The sequence below is a fragment of the Canis aureus genome, chromosome 9 (assembly GCF_053574225.1).
Source record: "Canis aureus isolate CA01 chromosome 9, VMU_Caureus_v.1.0, whole genome shotgun sequence".
Taxonomy (NCBI): Eukaryota; Metazoa; Chordata; class Mammalia; order Carnivora; family Canidae; genus Canis; species Canis aureus.
In genome coordinates, this window is record NC_135619.1 from 28807691 (window position 1) to 28828573 (window position 20883).

Genomic DNA, 20883 nt, shown 5'->3' on the forward strand with positions numbered 1-20883 from the left:
TGTAGTAAATGCTACTGAATTGTTTACATCAAAATAGCTTATTTTTGTTTTATTCAGCATAAATGAATTTCATCTCAATAAAAATATTCTCAAAATAAAAGCATGCTAGACATTAAAGTAGAATAAATAAAATATTCCTTAAAAGGACAGTAATGAAATAATACACATCAGACATGTTACTCAGGTTTTTTTTTTTAATATTTTACTTATTTGAGAAAGAAAGATATCATGAGCAAGGTAGAAGGACAGAGGGAGAAGCAGACTCCTTACTGAGCAGGGAGCCTCATGAAGGACTCGATCCCAGGACCCTGGGAGCATGACCTGAGCTGAAGGCAGATGCTGGACTGACTGAGCCACTTAGTTACCCACTCTTACTCAGTTTTAATGTGAAAAGAAATATATGGTCATGTTATACTGATGTGATATAATTGGCTAATTGAACAAATGGTCCTTTTAGTGGAAGAGAAGGCTTTGTCCTACAGAAGTGGAGATAGTGAACTGAACTGTTTTTGAGATATGTTCAATTTGAATGGTTATTGATATTTCCATGCAAAGGAGTGAAGTAGATCATTAGAAATTCAAGTTAGTGCCCAATATTTATTAAAAAGTCAAGAGGACTTGGTGACAGGTAAGTACATTTAAGTTGAATACTCAAAGTAAGGAGGGAAAAAACAGTACCCTAAAAATACCTACTTTGAAAGGGGAGGGCAGAAAACAATGAAAGAGAAATCAGCAAGATTAGCTGAGGATGTCAGGTCAGAGAACAGAATTATTTATAAAATTATGTCAGCAATCATTGGATACTTGTTTGTCCCAGGCTCCAAAGATACAACATGGAACAATTGTATGGACTAAGTATCTTATCAGTCTGGCTCAGTGTTATGGTCCATGTGGTAGTCTCCCTGATGTAAATATAATGTTGTAGTTGAAGTGTATGAGGAGAGCATATCTCCCACAGACGAAAGAGTATTTTAATAGTCTTTTGAGATACTTGTGAGTTGCCTTCTTTAATATTATATCAAAACTCATCAAGTGGTAGTTTTCTAAAGATTAGGTGCAGTGTAGAATCTGAAACTATATCAGTAAATTTTATTATTTTAATAATGGAATGGAATATTTTAAATCCATTCTTTCTATTTGTACTTTAAGTGGATTGTTTCACCTGTATGATTTCTTTTAACATTATGTTTTGATCATTTGAGAAATATTTGTTTGTTGTACAATATATGTTCATTACTATTCTTACTGACTTATCAGAAGATATTTATTTTTTTTCAGAAAATATTTAAATACTGGGAAGCTGTCAATTCCATTAGTAGAGGATACAAGCTGTCTAAACTCCTCTTTTCACTTGAAACCTCACATTTTTTTCATTGGCAACAAATGTCAGTTGTTTCCCTGAAGTATAAGACCCACTTTATTTTTGTGAAAATCTCTGTCAAACACCCAAGTCTGAATAATCTCACATTATCAGTTAGTCTTTTAAGTAAAAATGGTGTTTCACTTAAAAAAGTGGCTAGTCTAACTCACAATCTAAGCACTCACACATGTTCTTTCCCCAAAGAGTACTTTGTGTGCAGAAGTATTCTATGTATATTTGTCATTATCACTTAGGATAGTTTAAATATATATAATCAAATATTAAAATTTACTATGATTAATTTTTTACTGCTTTATGAAGGACAAATTGGAATTTTGTTTGTTACAAGTACAGGATGGTGAAGAGTACAGCAAGTTTGATGTCACTCTCGATTTGTACTAATGTACCATCAGTTTCACCCATTACTTTTTCATCATCACTGCAAATATCATCACAGTAAAAAGGCAAATATTGTCTTAATATTACTATTAAAATAATTTGATCTTGCAGACCCTTGAAAGTGCCTCAGTAATCCCAATTGTCTTCTGCCCACACTTGAAGGATTGCCATGAAAGAGAATGGGAAGAGAAATGTTGATTTTTTTTTTCTTAAAGATCTTTGTCTGCTAAATAGAGTGAGAGTGGGAGACCAGGACAGTGGAAAATTTTCTGAACTAAGTATGCAAATAATAAAGAAGAGTTGAATAAGTTAAAAAAAACAAATTGGTATACCAAAGCACTAGTTAAGAAAGGAAATAATAAATTGATGAATATGATTTATATGCAAATTTGGCTTCCAAACTCTAATAGTCCCACTATCTCTTAGGTGTGGAGAAAGTAGTTTGTTCCTTTACTGAATATAGATTATCCCCTTTCTTGTGCCAAAGCTAATGACTGTTAATGTTATTTAGATTATGATTGCTGGCAATTGGGCTAATATTAGATATTAACATTCAAGCATTTGAGGGTTTTACAATAAGAGACTTTAAGCATCTAGATTATCAGAGATAAAGCAGAAGCAGATGAGGAAGGGTAAATTGAAGGTACTTTTAAAATTACGAGTGCAGCAGTTTTGCAATATGTTTTTTTTTGTATATATTTTTTATTGGAGTTTAATATGCCAACATATAGCATAACACCCAGTGATCATTCTGTCAAGTGCTCCCTCAGTGTCTGTCACCCAGTCACCCCATCCCCCCACCCATCTCCCCTTCCACTACCCCTCGTTCATTTCCCAGAGTTAGGAGACTGTCATGTTCTGTCATCCACAATGATTTTTCTCTCCTTTCCCCTATAATCTCATTCACTATTTTTTATATTCCCTGAATGAATGAGACCATATAATGTTTGTCTTTCTCCGATTGACTTCACTCAGCATAATACCCTCCAGTTCCATCCACGTCGAAGCAAATGGTGGGTATTTGTTGTTTCTAATGGCTGAGTAATATTCCATTGTATACATAGATCACATCTTTATCCATTATCTTTCGATGGACACTGAGGCTCCTTCCACAGTTTGGCTATTGTGGACATTGCTGCTATACTGCCATTTCACTGCATCTGTATTTTGGGGGTAAATCTCCAGCAGTGCAATTGTTGGGTTGTAGGGTAGCTCTATTTTTAACTCTTTGAGGAACCTCCACACAGTTTTCCAGAGTGGCTGCACCAGTTCACATTCCCACCAACAGTGCAGGAGGGTTACTCTTTCTTCAAATCCTCTCCAACATTTGTTGTGCCCTGTCTTGTTAATTTTCACCTTTCTCACTGGTGTGAGGTGGCTTCTCATGGTAGCTTTGATTTGTATTTCCCTGATGGTAAGTGATGTGGAGCATTTTCTCATGTGCTTGTTGGCCATGTGTATGTCTTCTTTGGTGACATTTCTGTTCATGTCTTTTGCCCATTTCATGATTGGATTGTTTGTTTTTTTGCTGTTGAGTTTAATAACTTCTTTATAGACCTTGGATACTAGCCCTTTAGCTGATAGGTCATTTGCAAATACCTTCTCCCATTCTGTAGGTTATCTTTTAGTTTTGTTGACTGTTTCTTTTGCTGTGCAGAAGCTTTTTATCTTGATGAAGTCCCAATAGTTCATTTTTGCTTTTGCTTCCCTTGCCTTCATAGATGTATCTTGCAAGAAATTGCTGTGGCCAAGTTCAAAATGAGTGTTGCTTGTGTTCTCCTCTAGGATTTTGATGGATTCTTGTCTCACATTTAGATCTTTCATCCATTTTGAGTTTATCTTTGTGTATGGTATAAGAGGATGGTCTAGTTTCATTCTTCTGCACATGGCTGTCCAATTTTCCCAGCACCATTTATTGAAGAGACTGTCTTTTTTCCAGTGGATAGTCTTTCCTGCTTTGTCAAATATTAATTGACCATGGAGCTGAGGGCTTATTTCTGCATTCTCTATTCTGTTCCATTGATCTATGTGTCTGTTTTTGTGCCAGTACCACACTGTCTTGATGATCACAGCTTTGTAGTACAACTTGATATCTGGCATTGTGATGCCCCCCACTCTGGTTTTCTTTTTTAGTATTCCCCTAGCTATTTGGGGTCTTTTCTGATTCCACACAAATCTTAAGATTATTTGTTCCAACTCTCTGAAGAAAGTCCATGGTATTTTGATAGGGATTGCATTCAATGTGTAAATTTCCCTGGGTAGCATAAACATTTTCACTATATTAATTCTTCCAATCCATGAGCATGGAATATTTTTCCATCTCTTTGAGTCTTCCTCAATTGCTTTCATAAATGTTCTATAGTTCTTAGGGTACAGATACTTTACCTCTTTGGTTAGGTTTATTCTTAGGTATCTTTTGCTTTTGGGTGCACTTGTAAATGGGATTGACTCCTTAATTTCTCTTTCTTCACTCTCAGTGTTTAGAAATGCTAGTTATTTCTGGGCATTGATTTTGTATCCTGCCAGACTGTCAAATTGCTGTATGAATTCTAGCAATCTTGGGGTGAAGTCACTTGGGTTTTCTATTTACAGTATCATGTCATCTGCGAAGAGGGAGAGTTTGACATCTTTGCCAATTTGAATGCCTTTTATTTCTTTTTATTGCCTGATTGCTGTGCTAGGATTTCTAGTACTATGTTGAAGAGCAGTGGTGATAGTAGACATCTCTGTCATGTTCCTGATATTAGGGGAATGGCTCCCAGTGTCTCCCCATTGAGAATGATATTTGCTGTGAGCTTTTTGTAGATTGCTTTTAAGGGACTGAGGAATGTTCCCTCTATCCCTACATTCTGAAGATTTTTTATCAGAAATGGATGCTGTATTTTGTCAAATGCTTTCTCTGCATCTATTGTGAGGATCATATGGTTCTTGTTTTTTTCTCTTGTTGATATGATCTATCACGTTGATTGCTTTATGAGTGTTGAACCAGCCTTGCATCCCGGGGATAAATCCCACTTGGTCATAGTGAATAATCTTAATGTACTGTTGTATCCTATTGGCTAGTATCTTGTTGAGAACTTTTGCATTGTGTTCATCAGGGATTTTGGTCCATAATTCTCCTTTTTGGTGGGGTCTTTGTCAGGCTTTGGAATTAAGGTGATGTTGGCCTCATAAAATGAGTTTGGAAGTATTCTGTTCCTTTTTTTATTATTTCTACAGCTTTAGTAGAACAGTTATTGTTTCTTCTTTAAACACTTAATAGAATTCCCCAGGGAAGCCATCTGGTCCTGGACTTTTGTGTCTTGGGAGGTTTTTGATGACCGCTTCAATTCCTCCCTGGTTATTGGCCTGTTCAGGTTTTTTATTTCTTCCTGATCCAGTTTTGGTAGTTGGTGGTTTTCCAGAAATGCATCCATTTCTTCTAGATTGCCTAATTTATTGGCATATACTGCTCATAATATGTTTTAAAAATCATTTGTATTTCTTGGTATTGGTTGTGATATCTCCTTTTTCATTCGTGATTTTATTGAGTCTTTTTTGTTTTTTAATAAGGCTGGCTAATGGCTTGTCTATCTTACTAAGTCTTTAAAGAACCACTCTTGGTTTTGTACAGTTCTTCTGGTCTCTATTTCATTGAGTTCTGCTCGAATCTTTATTAACTCTCTTCTTCTGTTTGGTGTAGGTTTTATTTGCTGTTCTTTCTCCAGTTACTTTAGGTGTGAGGTTAGCTTGTGTATTTGAGTTTTTTCTAGTTTTTTGAGGGATGCTTGTATTGCGATGTATTTCCCTCTCAGGACTGCTTTTGCTGTCCCAAAGATTTTGAATGGTTGTATCTTCATTTTCATTAGTTTCCATGAATCTTTTTAATCCTTCTCTAATTTCCTGGTTGACCCATTCATCTTTTAGCAGGATGCTCTTTAACATCCATGTGTTTGAGTTTCTTCCAAATTTCTTCTTGTGATTGAGTTCAAGTTTCAAAGCATTGTGGTCTGAAAATATGCATGGTACAATCCCAGTCTTTTGGTATTGGTTGAGACCTGATTTGTGACCCAGTATGTAGTCTATTCTGGAGAAAGTTCCATGTGAACTTGAGAAGAATGTGTATTCAGTTGTGTTTGGATGCAAGTTGTTTATACATCTGTGAAATCCATCTGGTCCAGTATATCATTTAAAGCTCTTGTTTCTTTGGAGATGTTGTGCTTAGAAGATCTGTCATTTGCAGAAAGTGCTGTGTTGAAGTCTCTCAGCATTAGTGTATTATTATCTAAGTATGTCTTTACTTTGGTTATTAATTGATTGATACACTTGGCAGCTCCCACATTAGCGGCATAAATATTCATGATTGTTAGGTCCTCTTGTTGGATAGATTCTTTAAGTATGGTATAGTGTCCCTCTTGATCTCTTACTACAGTCTTTGGGATAAACTATAATTTAAGTGATATGAGGATTGCTACCCCAGCTTTCTTTTGAGGACCATTTTAATGGTAAATGGTTCTTCAACCTTTCATTTTCAGGCTGGAGATATCATGAGGTCTAAAATGAGTCTCTTGTAGACAGCAAATAGATGGGTCTTGCTTTTTTATCCATTCCGGTACCCTGCATATTTTGATGGGATCATTTAGCCCATCCACATTCAGAGTTACTATTGAAAAATAGTAACTGAATGTATTTAATGTCATTATAATACTTATTTAGTCCTTGTTTTTGTGGATTATTTCTTTGGGCTTCTTCTTTCTTTTACAGAGTCCCTTTTAATATTTCTTGCAGAGCTTGTTTGGTGGTCATGTATTCTTTCAGTTTCTGCCTATCCTGGAAGTTCTTTATCTCTCCTTCTATTCTGAATGAGAGTCTTGCTGGATATAATATTCTTGGCTGCATGTTCTTTTCATTTAGGACCCTGAATATATCCTGCCAGCCCTTTCTGGCCTGCCAGGTCTCTGTGGAGAGGTCTGCTGTTAATCTAATACTTCTCCCCATATATGTTAGGGATCTCTTGTCTCTCGCTGCTTTAAGGATTTTCTCTCTTTCTTTGGAATTTGCAAGTTTCACTATTAAATGTTGACGTGTTGAACAGTTTTTAATTATTTAAGTGGGGAACCTGTCTATCTCCTGGATCTGAATGCCTGTTTCCCTCCCCAAATTAGGGAAGTTCTCAGCTATGATTTGTTCAAATATGCTTTCTGGCCCTCTGGCCTCTCAGCGTCCTCTGTAAACTCAATTATATGTAAATTTTTCCTTCTGAGGCTGTCGTTTATTTCCCTTATCCTTTCCTCATGGTCTTTTCATTGTTTTTCTCTTTTTTCCTCAGCTTCCTCCCTTGCCATCAACTTGTCTTCTATGTCACTCACTGTTTCTTCCACCTCATTAACCTTGGTCGTTAAGACCTCCAGTTTGGATTGCATATCATTTAATTGATTTTTAATTTCAGCCTGATTAGATGTAAATTCTGCAGTCATGAAGTCTCTTGATTTCTTTATGCTTTTTTCCAGTCACCCATAGCTTCATAATTGTGCTTCTGAATTGGCTGACATCAAATTTCAATCGAAATTCTGTGACTCTGTGGCAGAGAGTACTGTTTTTGATTCTTTCTTTTGTGGTGAGTTCTTCTTTCTAGTCATTTTGCTCAGTGTTGAGTGGCTGTATAAGTGGGCTCAGTCAAGATTATCAACCATGACCTATGTTTCACCCTAGATGATTCTGCCAGAAATTGAAAGCAAAGATCAGAAAAAAATAAAACAAAAGCATCACTAAAGTGAAAAACAAAATTTAAGACAAAGTAGTAAAAAATAAATGGCCATGAATCCTAAGTAAGAGAGGAGGAAAAAAAGAAAAAAAAGCAGGGGGGATGAGGATAAAAAAAAAAGGGTTGGGGACTGGGAAGATGGTGGTGGTGACGAAGTTGTAGTGGAGGGAGACTATAGTCTACCTGAGGGGTTCTAGAAGGTGATCCTCTTGTTTTTGAGTATATTAAGTTCTGTATGTTAGAAGATGCTGAGTCCCAAATTTATATAAACCAGGAATACTTGTAGAGGGCCCCACCATTGACCACCAAAACATAAATTAGATAAAAGAGCGGGGCAGAATGGAAATGAGGAATCTGACAGAATGAACCAGCACAGTATACCACTTGGTTCTGAGTCATGCTGGTCATGTTTTAGAAGGTATTAACTTCTGCCATTGTAGAACAAAATGAATCAGAGAAAACAACACAAAACAAAACAAAATATCTTGTATATCTCCCAAAATTAAGTTGAGTATGTTGTAGGGAATCTAGAAGTGGAAAATATATCTAGGACCTGTAATTGTAGAAATATGAAAGTCAAAAAGGAAGAATCTTAATAATGGAGAGGTGGTAAAATATTGTAATTAAGCTGGGAAAGAGAAAAATATTAGAAATTTAGTCTGATATAAAAATGAGTTGTACTGGAAAAGGAAGGAAAAAAAAAAAAGGAATGATATCATATGGTTCTATATAGTGTAAATCACCCTACTTCCCCTGTAGCTTTCCAGAGCTGCTGGGTCAAGAACTCGCTCATCCTCTGTCCTTCCAGCTGGTCTTCTGGGGGAGGGTCCTGCTGTGCTCTCAGGTGTGTGCACCTGGGGGAGCTGCCCCGCCCTCTGCCAGGTGCACGGCTCAGTGGGAGCTGTTTATCATGTGAGGCCCCTGTTCCCTGAGGCCCGGCCCCGCCCAGGCACAGAGTGACACCAGGAGGAACAACCCCACTGGTGGCGGCCAGCTCTCCAGCCCTGGAGTCAGCTCCTGCAGTAACTACCGCATCTCTCAGTCCGCTCTGGCCTGGATGCTCCCGGGGGGCGGGGGGGGGGCACTGATATGCAGAGCTTGGGGCTGCCTGGGGGCAGGAGCGTCCTCACTGTCCTGTGCCCTCCCCACCTCCCTCTGTGCAGGGGGGTGGGGGGGAGGGGGGGAAACGCAGGATCCTGGGCTGTGTACCCCGCACCCTGGGCTCCGGGGCCTGTGCAGCTGTAATCAGGCCCCCCGGGCGTGGCTCCTGAAGGCAGCAGGGCGCAGCCCCCTCGCCTGGAGCCCCCGCCTGACCCACCGTCTTCTCCCCGAGGCCCCGCCGGGCGGCTCCAGCCCTTTACCGAGATCCCCCCGTGGTGCGTGGTGCGCTCTCCCCCGGGCGCGCCTCCTCTGTTAGTGACCCCGGAACCTGGGGCTCCACTGCCCCTCCTGGGATCCTGCCTGAGTTCCCTGCTGAGCGCCCTTCCCTCCGGGAAGAATCTGGCGCGGATTTTTAAAGTTCCCGCTTCTCCAGGGCTGAGCTTTCCTGTCCCCCAGGCTCTCACCGCCCCCTCTTAGCCCGGCCCTCCCCGCCCCTGCCCCACTTGAGTTTTTTTTTTATTTTTTCCGCCTTCCTACCTTGTTAAAAGCGAAAACCCTTCTCTCCGTAGTGTTCCAGCTGTTCTCACATTAAATCTCAGGTCCAATTCGTAGGTTTTCAGAATGGTTTGACAATTATCTAGGTAAGTGGGTGGGGCCTGGTGAGGTGAGGACCCCACTCCTCTGCCATCTTGCCCTCCCCTTCCTCAAAAAAATAGCCTTTCACTGAAAGCTGAGGAAAATTACTGAACTTTGTTAAATATAAATGTACAATTTTAATTGACTTTTGTCTTTCTTGATATTTACAGATTTAATATATTTTCTTATAATTTATTTTTGAAAGATTTATTGATTTATTGATTTGAGAGGGAGGGAGAGAATATGAGTATGGGGAGAGTGGGGCTGAGGGAGAAGACTCCCACTCTGCAGGGACCCAACCACTGGGGCTTGGGGCTGACCCTGATATCATAACCAGAGCCAAAGGTAGATACCTAAGAGACTGAGCCACCCAGGTGCCCCTCTTATTCGTATTTTAGAAACATGCATTCATGTTGTATTTCAGGCAGATTTAAGTTGATTGGAATAGACAAATAGCCTCCAGATGTGACAAGTTTGAAGGGTAAGCATTTGTTCTCATGTGTAAATATATGCTAAAAATTATGGTTTTGTGCTTTGACTTTTATTTCTTTGTAACTGGTCATGAATGTAAGGCAGTAAAGAATAACAATCTATACTATCAGAAAGCTTCATTCACATATACAGTACATATTAAGTAATAATATGGCATAGCGTTAATATATGTTCTTCTGTTTATGTCAAACTAAATGTGTCTTCCTCTGTCTTTGGGGAAGGCAGGAAGTGTCAAAACCTGTCAGACATTGAGTGACTGAAGTTAATTCTCTGTAATTCAAAGACTTGAAGCAGCCCAGAAGAGTTAGATGATGCTTTACATGGAAGCACTTTACAGAATTTTTCCCTAACCTACAACCCAAAGTACGTATGTTCCTATCCTTTGTGTTGGGGGGAAGGGCAGGAGGGAGTTTTAAAATATCATTGTAATGACTTTTTAGAAAGAAATATTTATTAAGACTAAAAGAAATAATGGCAGTTAAAAATTCATTGAATAACTAACTGCTTACTGACTAAAGAATTCCTAAATTTCAGTGTAATCAGTTTTGGTGACCTCATATTTCAAGTCAAGTTTCTAATCCTTAATGTAATTTATTGTATCACTTCAAATTCATTATGTTTTTGTTATGGAAGAGTAAAATGTCAGTAACCTTAGATAAAATAAATCAAAAGGTTTCCAGGACTACTTCTAGGTATAGAGAAAAAGCAGTCTGGAAATGAAATTGCAACTTAAAATTCACTCCAGTTTTTACTTCAAATCTGTACATACCCTGAATTAAGATTGCTTAAAACAATTCTTTTATCAAACTTAATACCAAGACACATATACCTGGATGGTGAGTAGAAATTTTAGAGGAATGAATGGAATATATGAGTACCCATTTAGATTTTCTTTCTGGACCTATTTGGAAAATAAATCTTTAGAAGTTAAAGACCTAAATTATATAACATTGCAAATGTTAAAGAAAGGAAAAAGTGTGAAAGAGACATGACTTTTTCAAGGAAGCCCAAGGACGAATTTACTTAATTACTAAAGTTGCTGTAGTAAATAGGAAAAAGGTACAGTCTCCTCCTAATTACAAGGAATCTCTGGGGAAATAGAGATAAATGCAATCCAAATCTTCAACTCACACATTAGTTTCACCTGTTGGCCACCAATGCCTTTGCCAACAGGAATTTGATGTGACAATTGTTTTTCAATCCATTTTATGTCTTCTCCTTTTGTGAAAATTGTAGCAAGAGAAATAGAAGTAACCTAAATAATCACAACAAATTAGATACCCAAGCCTGCATTCTTCTTTTAGCAGCTCAGTGGTATAGAAAGAAGAATAAGACAAACAAATAGTTTCTAAAAGTTGCAATGTTAATGGGAGATCCAGGACTGCCATCCAATCTCTTTAGAATTTCTGAGATGACATGCCTTCCTTCCTCTAGCGTATGTTGCTATTGGCCTTAGATTGTAAAAATCTGATGCTAAAGACATTTCTTTGTGAAAGATGGAAAAGACTAACAGAAACCAGTGCACGTGTGTGTGTCTTTTACATTGTATCTCAAAGAAGAAGAATTTCTCTGCACTTGGAGAAGAGAAATAAGTAGAGACAACTCAAGGAAGGGCTTGATGGATTGTGTTGCAGAAGACTTGACAGAAGAGAAAAAAGGCAATTGCAGGATGAAATCACTGCTCTGGTGAGTAGAAAGAAATGAAGCTATTAAATTCAGGCTCATCTGGCCAGAGTATTACCCCCTGGTTGAGAAGAGAGAGAAAGAATAATACAAACAGAAGAGATAATAGAACTTTTAAAAACTTAATTTGAAAAGACTGGAAATAGACACTTGAAGCATCTATTGATTTTTAAGGAAATACTGAAATGATAGTCCCAAACTGAGAAAACCACTTTTTTTTGAGCATGGCTTAGTTCCAGCGTAATGAGATCCAGTTACTCTAGGTTTTGAGAATACCACAGTTTAAGTGTTTGTTTTTATCTTTTTAAGTTTATAAAATGTAGAGTGTGTTGATAATATACACAGGTATTTTTCCTGCAACTTCAGATTTTTCTCTTTGAGTGTCACTATTCAGTTAATTTTATTGATAAAAGCTTCTGGAATGTACCCAAATCATTATGTCTAGGACTTTGACTTTTTAAATATAACTTACAAATTTTGTTCTGAATACTAAAAATATATTTTATTCAAGATTATTTATTAAATGATTAGTTGGAACTTTTAATTAACAAATACCCGGATCATGTGACTCCTGAGTGCCTCAGAAGTTGGGTGTCTGTCTTCAGCTCAGGGCATGATCCCAGGGCTTGGGGGATCTAGTCCACCATCAGGCTCCCTGCAGGGAGCCTGCTTCTCCCTCTGCCTATGTCTGCTTTTTTCTCTGTGTCTCTCATGAATAAATAAATAAAATCCTTAAAAAAATACCCAGGTCAATATCTTTACAATATTACTGTTTTGAAACTTATTTTTATGAGTCTTGTCAATAATTTTTCCCTTCATTATTTAGTTATGTTGAAACTAGCTTAGTGTATTTCCACTAAATTTTTCATCCTTTTTAAATGATTTGAAATAGGTATAGGGAGGAGCATCCTGCCTTATGTTAGAGACTTATACAAAATCTAACTACAGTTACTTTTGAAAACCTATTAGCATAATACAACTATTTAGTTGTAAAAATAAAGAATTTGAGAATAAATTTGAGAATAAAGAATTTGAGAGAGTAGTTTAATATTTTAAAGACAGCAATTTTGAATGAGTTTTCTTAGTAACTTGTAGAGTATTATCTTGCTTAAGCATTATTTTATTGAGAAAATAAAAATTAATGAATATTTTATAGTTAGAAAAAGTAAATCCTTATGTATATACAATCCACAGATATATTTATGGTTTCCAAAATGCCAGACAGCTTGTATTTTCCAGTCATTATAATTAGCAAGAAAAAAAAAACCCAAACATTCATCTAAAGAACTTTTTAGCTTGACAAATATGGTTATTCTAAATACTTTTTTTTGTTCAATTCATAATGACCCTTTACCACTCTTTATTAATACTATTTTGCAAATATATCTGTGATCAGTATACCTAAGATTTCAAAAACCAAAAAAAAAATCATAAAATTGTGTTCTTTATTACACAGAGAATCACTTCTGCTTATTTTTTTTAATTAATGGTTTAGTTTTGCCACATAATAACAGGACTTAGAAAGCTGCACTTAAAAATTGAGCTGACGGGCACTGGGGGTTATTCTGTATGTTAGTAAATTGAACACCAATAAAAAATAAATTAAAAAAAAATAAAAATAAAAATAAAAATAAAACCAAAAAAAAAATTGAGCTGTACAAATGCGTTTTCAAGGTAAATTAATATCAATTAAATGCCTTCTTTTATTTAAGTGATTTATTCTGAAACCAAGTACTTCATAGAAAATTCTGTATGTGAATATTAGTCTGATATCAAATACTACTCATCTAGCAAAGTTTCTCTGCCAAACGATAAAATGTAACTGTCACCATTTGGAAGAAAGAAGCATGAAATGCTTAAATGTATGCATGAACCAAAGTAAGCATACATTAATTATTGAATTATTACTATTGTTGCTCCAAAGTAATTTTTAGGCAACCAAGAGTGTATTTGTTGTGGCCAAATAGTAAAATGTTGAATACTTTTTCTTGTATTCACTCAGTCACTCAACACTATCAAAGATGCACAATTCACTAGGCACTGCCCTGAATGTTAAAAACAAACAAACAAACAAACAATTAAATGGATAAGATGCAGACATTGTTGATAATTTAATCATAATCCCGTGGGAATGATCACAGAGCATAAACATGCTTGTAATTTAATTTAAAAAAATTTAACAGAAACGCTAGGTTACCAATGTAGGGTTTGGATTTCAATGTACACTCCGGGTCTCATGTTTTGATCTCTAATCTATTTTGAATTTATTTTTGTATATAGTGTAAAAAAAAGTGATCCAGATTCATTCTTTTGCATGTTGCTGTCCAGTTTTCCCAACACTATTTGTTGGAGACATTATTTTTTCCACTGGATCTACATTCCTGCCTTATAGAAGCTTAATTGATCATATAATTATGAGTTCATTTCTGGGTTTTTTACCTGATCTATTGATCTATGTGTCTATTTTTGTGCCAGTAGCATAATGTTTTGATCACTGCAGTTTTGTAATATAACTGGAAGCCCAGAATTCTGATGCCTCCATCTTTGCTTTTCTTTTTCAAGATTGCTTTTGGCTGTTTTGTGTTTGATACAAAATTTTAGGACTATTTGTTCTAGCTCTGTGAAAAATGCGATTGGTATTTTGATAGGGATTGCATTAAATGTGTAGATTGCTTTTGGGAGTATATAGATTTTAACAATATTTGTTCTTTCAATCCATGAGCATGAAATAGCTTTCCATTTCTTTATGTTATCTTCAGTGTCTTTGATCAGTGTTTTATAGTTTTCTGAGTACAGATATTTTACCTTTTTGGTTAGATTTATTCCCAGGTTTTTTTTTTGTCACAATTGTAAATGGGACTGAGCCCTTAATTTCTCTTTCTGATGCTTCATTATTGGTGTATAGAAATGCAACATATTTCTGTAAATTGATTTTTTATTCTGTGAATTCATTTATCAGTTCTAGTAGAACTTTTGGTAGAGTCTTTCAAGTTTCCATATAGATGATCATGTCATCTGCAAATAAAGAAAATTTTACTTCTTCTGCTGACTTGGATGCCTTTTATTTCTTTTTGTTGTCTGATTTCTGAGGCTAGGACTTCTAGTACTATGTTGAATAAAAGTTGTCAGACTGGACATCTCTGTCTTGTTCCTGACCATATAAGAAGCTCTCAGTTGTTCCCCATTAAGGATGGTATTAGCCATGGGCTTTTCATATATTGCCTTTATTATGTTGAAGCATGTTCCCTCTAAGCCTACTTTGTTGAGGGTTTTTATCATGAATGGATGTTGTACTTTGGCCAATGCATTTTCTGCATCTATTGAAATGATCATATGGTTCTTATCCTTTCTTTAATTGATGTGGCATATTATGTTGATTGATTTGTGATTATTTTTTTTTTTTTAAATAATTCCATCCTAAGGACAAGGAGCATTTTGATACTTTTTTTTTTTCCATTTATTTATGATAGTCACAGAGAGAGAGAGAGAGAGAGAGAGAGAGAGAGAGAGGCAGAGGCAGAGGCATAGGCAGAGGGAGAAGCAGGCTCCATGCACTGGGAGCCCGATGTGGGATTCGATCCCGGGTCTCCAGGATCGCGCCCTGGGCCAAAGGCAGGCGCCAAACCACTGCGCCACCCAGGGATCCCTGATTTGTGATTATTGAACCACCCTTGCATCCCAGGAATAAATCCCACTTGATCATGGTGAATAATTTTTTTAATTTATTGTTGGATTTGTTTTGCAGTATTGTATTTAGGATTTTTGCATCCATGTTTATCAGGGATATTGGGCTGTAGTTTTCTTTTTAGTGGTGTCTTTATCTGGTTTTGGTATCCAGGTAATGCTGACCTCCTAGTATAAATTTGGTAGTTTTCCTTCCTTTTCTTTTCTTTTCTTTTCTTTTTTTTTTTAATAGTTAGAAAATAGGCACTAACTGTTGTTTTAGTGTTTGATAGAACTCACCTGTGAAGCCATCTGGTCCTGGACTTTTGTTTTGGGGGAGTTTTTTGATTACTGATTCTATTTCTTTCCTGGTAATCAGTCAGTTCAAGTTTCCTATTACTTCCTATTTCAGCTTTGGTATTTCATATGTCTTTAGGAATTTATCCATTTCCCTAGATTGTCCAATTTTTTTGGCATATAGTTTTCAATAATATTCTTTTATAATTGTTTGTAATCTGTGGTGTTCTTATTTCTCTTCTCTCATTTTTTTTAAGATTTGATTTATTATTTATTCATGAGAGACACAGAGAGAGAGAGAGAGAGACAGAGACACAGGCAGAGGAAGAAGCAGGCTCAGGGAGCTCCCTCAGGGAGCCTGATGTGGGACTCGACCCTGGGACTCCAGGATCATGCCCTGGACTGAAGGCAGATGCCCAACCACTGAGTCACTTAGGCCTCCCTCTCTTCTTTCATTTGTAATTTTATTTGAGTCCTTTAGCTTTTCTTTTTAAGAAGTCTGGCTGGAGGTTTATCAATTTTATTGATTTTTTTTTTTCAAAGAAACAACTCCTGATTTCATTAGTCTGTTCGTTTTATTTATTTTTTTGTTTTTGTATTATTTATTTCTGCTCTAATATTTATTATTTCCTTCCTTTTGATGGTTTAGGCTTCATTTATTGTTCTTGTTCTAGCTCCTTTAAGTGTTAGAGTCAGTTATTTATATGAGATGTTTATGCTTCTTGAGGTAGGCCAGTATTGCTATATACTTCTCTCTTAGGACCACTTTTGCTGTATCCCAAAGATTTTGGACCATTGTGCTTTCATATTCATTTTTTCCATGTATTTTTTATATTTCTTCTTTGACTTCCTGGTTGATCCATTCATGTTTAGCAGTATGCTTTTTAACCTCCATTTATTTGTGGTCACTCCAAATTTTTTTCTTATGATTGATTTCCAGTTTCGTAGCATTGTGATCAGAAAAGATGCATGATGTGACTTCAATATTCTTCATATTGTTGAAGGTTGTTGGGCTAATACAATGATCTCATCTGGAAAATGTTCACATACAGTTGAAAAGAACATGTATTCTGCTACTTTAGAATGGAATGTTCTGAATATATCTGTTAAGTCCATCTGGTCTAGTATGTCATTCAAAGCTATTGTTTCCTTGTTGATTTTCTGCTTAGATAATCTGTCCATTGATATAAGTACAGTGTTTAAGTCCCCTACTATTAATGTGTTATTTTCAATTAGTTCCCTTATAGTTGTTATTGTTTTATATATTTGGATCCTCTCGTGTTGAGTGCATAATTACAATTGTTAGACCCTCTTGTTGAATTGTTCCCTTTATTATGATATAATGCCCTTCTTTGTCTCTTGTTGCAGTGTTTGTTTTGAAGCTGAGTTTGTCCAATGTAAGTATTGCTACTCTGGCTGCTTTCAATATCCATTTGCATCATAGATATTTTTCCATCTCCTCACTTTCAATCTGCATGTGTCTTTAGGTCTAAAATGTGTCTCTTTTAGGTAGCATAGAGATAGATCTTGTCTTTTTATCCATTCTGACACCCTTTGTCTTTTGGAGCAGTTAGCTCATTTATATTCAAAGTAATTATTATTTTTTTTATAAATTTTTATTTATTTATGATAGTCACACAGAGAGAGAGAGAGGGGCAGAGACACAGGCAGAGGGAGAAGCAGGCTCCATGCCGGGAGCCCGACGTGGGATTCGATCCCGGGTCTCCAGGATCACGCCCTGGGCCAAAGGCAGGCGCCAAACCGCTGCGCCACCCAGGGATCCCTCAAAGTAATTATTGATAGATATATATTTATTGTCGCTTTGTTTTGTGGTTGTTTCTGAAGGTTTTTTCTGATTCTTTCTTGTCTTCCATGTTTTGCTGATTTTTCTTTGTAATTGATTTCTTTTTTATTCTTTGCATGTTTATTATTTTTTAATAAAGAATTTATTTTTACTTATCCATGAGAGATACACAGAAAGAGAGAGAGAGAGAGAGAGAGAGAGAGAGAGAGGCAGCAACACAGGCAGAAGGAGAGGCAGGCTCCATGCAGGGAGCCTAACATGGGACTCAATCCCAGGACTCCAAGATCACGCCCTGGGCCTAAGGCAGGTGCTAAACCGCTGAGCCACCAGGGATCCCCTATTATTGGTTTTTGACACATCCTTAACACTGGTTTGTATATAACCTCTTCTTCAAATAGCACTCTATATTAAGTTGGTGGTCATTCAAGTTAGAAACTATTCTTTTCTCCTCCCATGTCCCATTTTAGGTATGTTATCATATTTCATATTCTTTTTTGTGTATGAGTTCCTTGATTGATTTTTGCAGAAATATTCATGTTAATTGTTTGTGTTTCCTGCGTTTATGCTCTTTTGATCTTTCCATTCCTCTTAAACAGAACTCTTTAATATTTCTTGCAGGGCTGGTTTGGTGGTCACTTTTGTTTGTCTGAGAAACTATCTCTCGTTCTGTTCTAAGTGATAGCTTTGCTGGATAAGTAGCTTGGTTGTAAATTTTTCCCATTCTTCACTTTAGATCTATTATTTTGCTCTCTCCTGGTTTGTCAAGAAATCCCCAGCTAGCCTTCTTGGTTTTCCCTTGTAAGGTAAGGACTTCTTTTGTCTGGCTCTATTTAATATATTTTTTTCTTTATCACTATATTTTGCCATTTTATTAATATGTCTTGGTGTTGGCCTGCTTTTGCTGACTTTAATGGGAGTTCTTGTGCTTCCTGGATCCAAATGTCTGTTTCCTTCCCCAGATTGGGGAACTTTCAGTTATTAATCCTTTAAATAAATTTTCTGCCCCCAGAAAAGGGGAGAAAACTTTTATTCTGGGATTTCTATATTATGAATATATTATTATGTTTGATGGAATCCCTGAGTTCCCTAATTCTATTCTCATTTTGCATAATTCTTTCTCTCTTTTGTTCAGCTTCTTTGCTTTCCATTACTTTGTCTTCTAGGTCATTAATTCATTCTTCTGCTTCTTCTAGTCTGCTGGAGGAGTTTATTGCATCAAGTCTGTTTCCAATCTCACTTACTACACTCTTCATCTCTGATTAATTCATTTGCAACTTTATGTCCATAGGAGGGATCTCACTGATGAAGACATCAGTGAGATGAAGGTGAGTATCCTTATGATTATTTCTTTAAATTCCCCATCAGGCATGTAAATTATATCTATTTTGCTTAGATTTCTGGATGTGGCCTTACCTTCTTCTTTCACTTGGTATAAATTCCTCTGTCTTTGCATTTTCTATAAGTCTCTGCTACCTTCTGTGTGCTAGAGAAGCCATTTTTGTCTCCTGCTCCTGAACGTAATGGCCTTATGAAAAATAGGTCATATAGTGTACAGGGCCGGGAGTTTCAGGGAATGTCTCTGGTGTGTGGCACATTTGCTCTCCTGCCATGTGCTGGCTGCTCCATCCCTCTGGCTGGCTGTCTGCAGTTATTCTCCTTGCCTGCTATGGGCATATTTGGTCCCTGGCCTAAATGTGGCAAGTTTTAGTGAGGTGGGTACTCTGATCTGCTTGTGAAATGAGACCTGTCACCATCTCCACTGGAATTGAGAGACCCTGCAAGAAGTCTCTAGTTTGGAGACATGGTGTGGGTGGGAGTTTGTGCTGGTCTTCTGGGGGAGGAGCCTGCCACACTGGGACTGAGGTGAGTAGGACTGAGGAAGGGCAGATGGTAAGGCTTTGTGCAAGCAAGTTAGGTAGCCAAGGTTGGCACTGCGCTGCTTCCCACAGATGGCTCTCTGTGTATACTGCAGGGCTGGAGTGCTGGCCAGCTCCTTGATTCCCAGGGATGTGTCTCTGTGAATGGTGCCTCTTGGGGACATGCTCTGCAAAAAGCAAATGCTTTCCTCACTGTGTGACCAGGCAGCCTTTAGATCACTATTTCCATGCTGTCTGCCCCTGGGTTGTGGGCCTGCCTTCTCTCCAGGAGCAGCACAGTGCTTTCGAGGCTCTAGCCCAGCCCAGCCTGCTGACCTTTGAAACTCCAGGTTCTAAGCCCTGCTGGCTGCAAGAACTCAAAGAACTCAGCTCCTCTTGTTTTCTAAGCCAGTGACTTTAGACTTTATCTAGTTGTGTTCATGGGATTAGGCAAGCCTAGAGTCTTCCTACTTTGCTATCATCCTTGTCTGTGAAAACTTGTACATTTTTTTTAAAGACTTTATTTATTTATTCATGAGAATACACAGAGAGGAGAGAGAGAGGCAGAGACACAGGCAGAGGGAGAAGCAGGCTCCATGCAGGGAGCCCGACGTGGGACTCGATCCCGGACACCAGTATCAGGCCCTGGGCTGAAGGTGGCGTTAAACTGCTGAGCCACCCGGGCTGCCCCAAAACTTGTACATTTTTTATTGACTTCATCATCTACTGCCAGTGAGAATCCTGCAAACATTAATTTTTGCAAGTACAACAGGTTTTGGAATACCAGTACAGACTGTTCCTGCCATGTGATTTACTTGTGACATACTAATAAAATAATGATGGTTTAACTCTCAGATATTATCAAAGTATGGCCACTGCTTTCTTGAAAAAGAAAGGATACACAGATCATAATTTTGTTTTACTGTTCAACATCTTGCTTTATCTTAGCATCCTCATACTTTGAAGCACACTATTAGTTGGTCTGATGAAAGGAGGGATAGTTAAAATGACTTTAGTGAAAAATAGTCAAATTTTCAAAAAGAGGAGTTGCATATTTGCATTTATTGGTGATTAAGTAGATCTACAGAACAAAAAAAAAATGTTCATCTGTGTGAAATGACTATAACCTTTAATTGATTTTTATCAGGAAACTATTGGCTTATGTTTTCAGCCAAGAACTCATTTTATTCCCTTTGTAACTCAAAAAGTCCTAGTATCTTCATTCATGATGTATATCTTTACTTTCCATCATCATTTGCTTAGGTAACTTACTTTTGATATCTCAATATGGGAGTGAAACCAAGGAGATTATTAATAACTATATTCAGTCCTAAAGTTATTAATGGGGCATGAAATACAGAACTAAAAATTAAGAGAAATAGAAATTTAAAAATGAATACTAGATATGAGCTTTACATTCCATATATTTATAAAGATGTTATGGTGAGGATCATAAATGTTTTGCAGAATAGTTAAGGTTGAGGGGTACGGCGTGTTCCACTTCAGACAGCATAGTAGTAGAGGGGAAAGCATAAAATATGGCAGCTTGCAGGTGGATTAGGTTCCCCCAACTCTACTTATCTACCACATAGTTGTTACATGATTATGTGACTTTTAAAATGCAATGATTTTTATCTTAAGTTGTGTTGCTATTGTCCAACAGAAAAGCTTTCTTTAAGTAATAATGAAAGAATATGTGTATAGTATTTGTTAAACAGTTTCCACCCTAACAAACTTTAACTTTCTTTCATTACAGAGTGATATAATTAAAAATGCCTTACCTTCCATTAACATCAAGATATATATTCTTTATGAATTCTTATATTTCATGACATTTTCCCCTATATCA

The 20883-nt window shown here is 37.0% G+C and overlaps 1 long non-coding RNA gene across 3 annotated transcripts in view; it reads left to right on the plus strand.

The window, feature by feature from the left end:
• The window catches only part of LOC144320079 (uncharacterized), a 44774-nt gene extending 24886 nt beyond the window's left edge, over positions 1 to 19888 (plus strand). The window contains exons 2-8 of one of the 3 annotated variants that reach the window (XR_013385661.1): positions 7249 to 7355; positions 9957 to 10094; positions 11288 to 11417; positions 16743 to 16771; positions 17912 to 17981; positions 18372 to 18503; positions 19574 to 19888. This is a non-coding gene — a long non-coding RNA (uncharacterized LOC144320079). Of the gene's footprint in view, positions 1 to 7248; positions 7356 to 9952; positions 10095 to 11287; positions 11418 to 16742; positions 16772 to 17911; positions 17982 to 18371; positions 18504 to 19573 lie in introns of all 3 variants that reach the window. The other 2 variants (XR_013385660.1, XR_013385662.1) reach the window with 2 other exon arrangements.
• Positions 19889 to 20883: the final 995 nt, after the last annotated feature.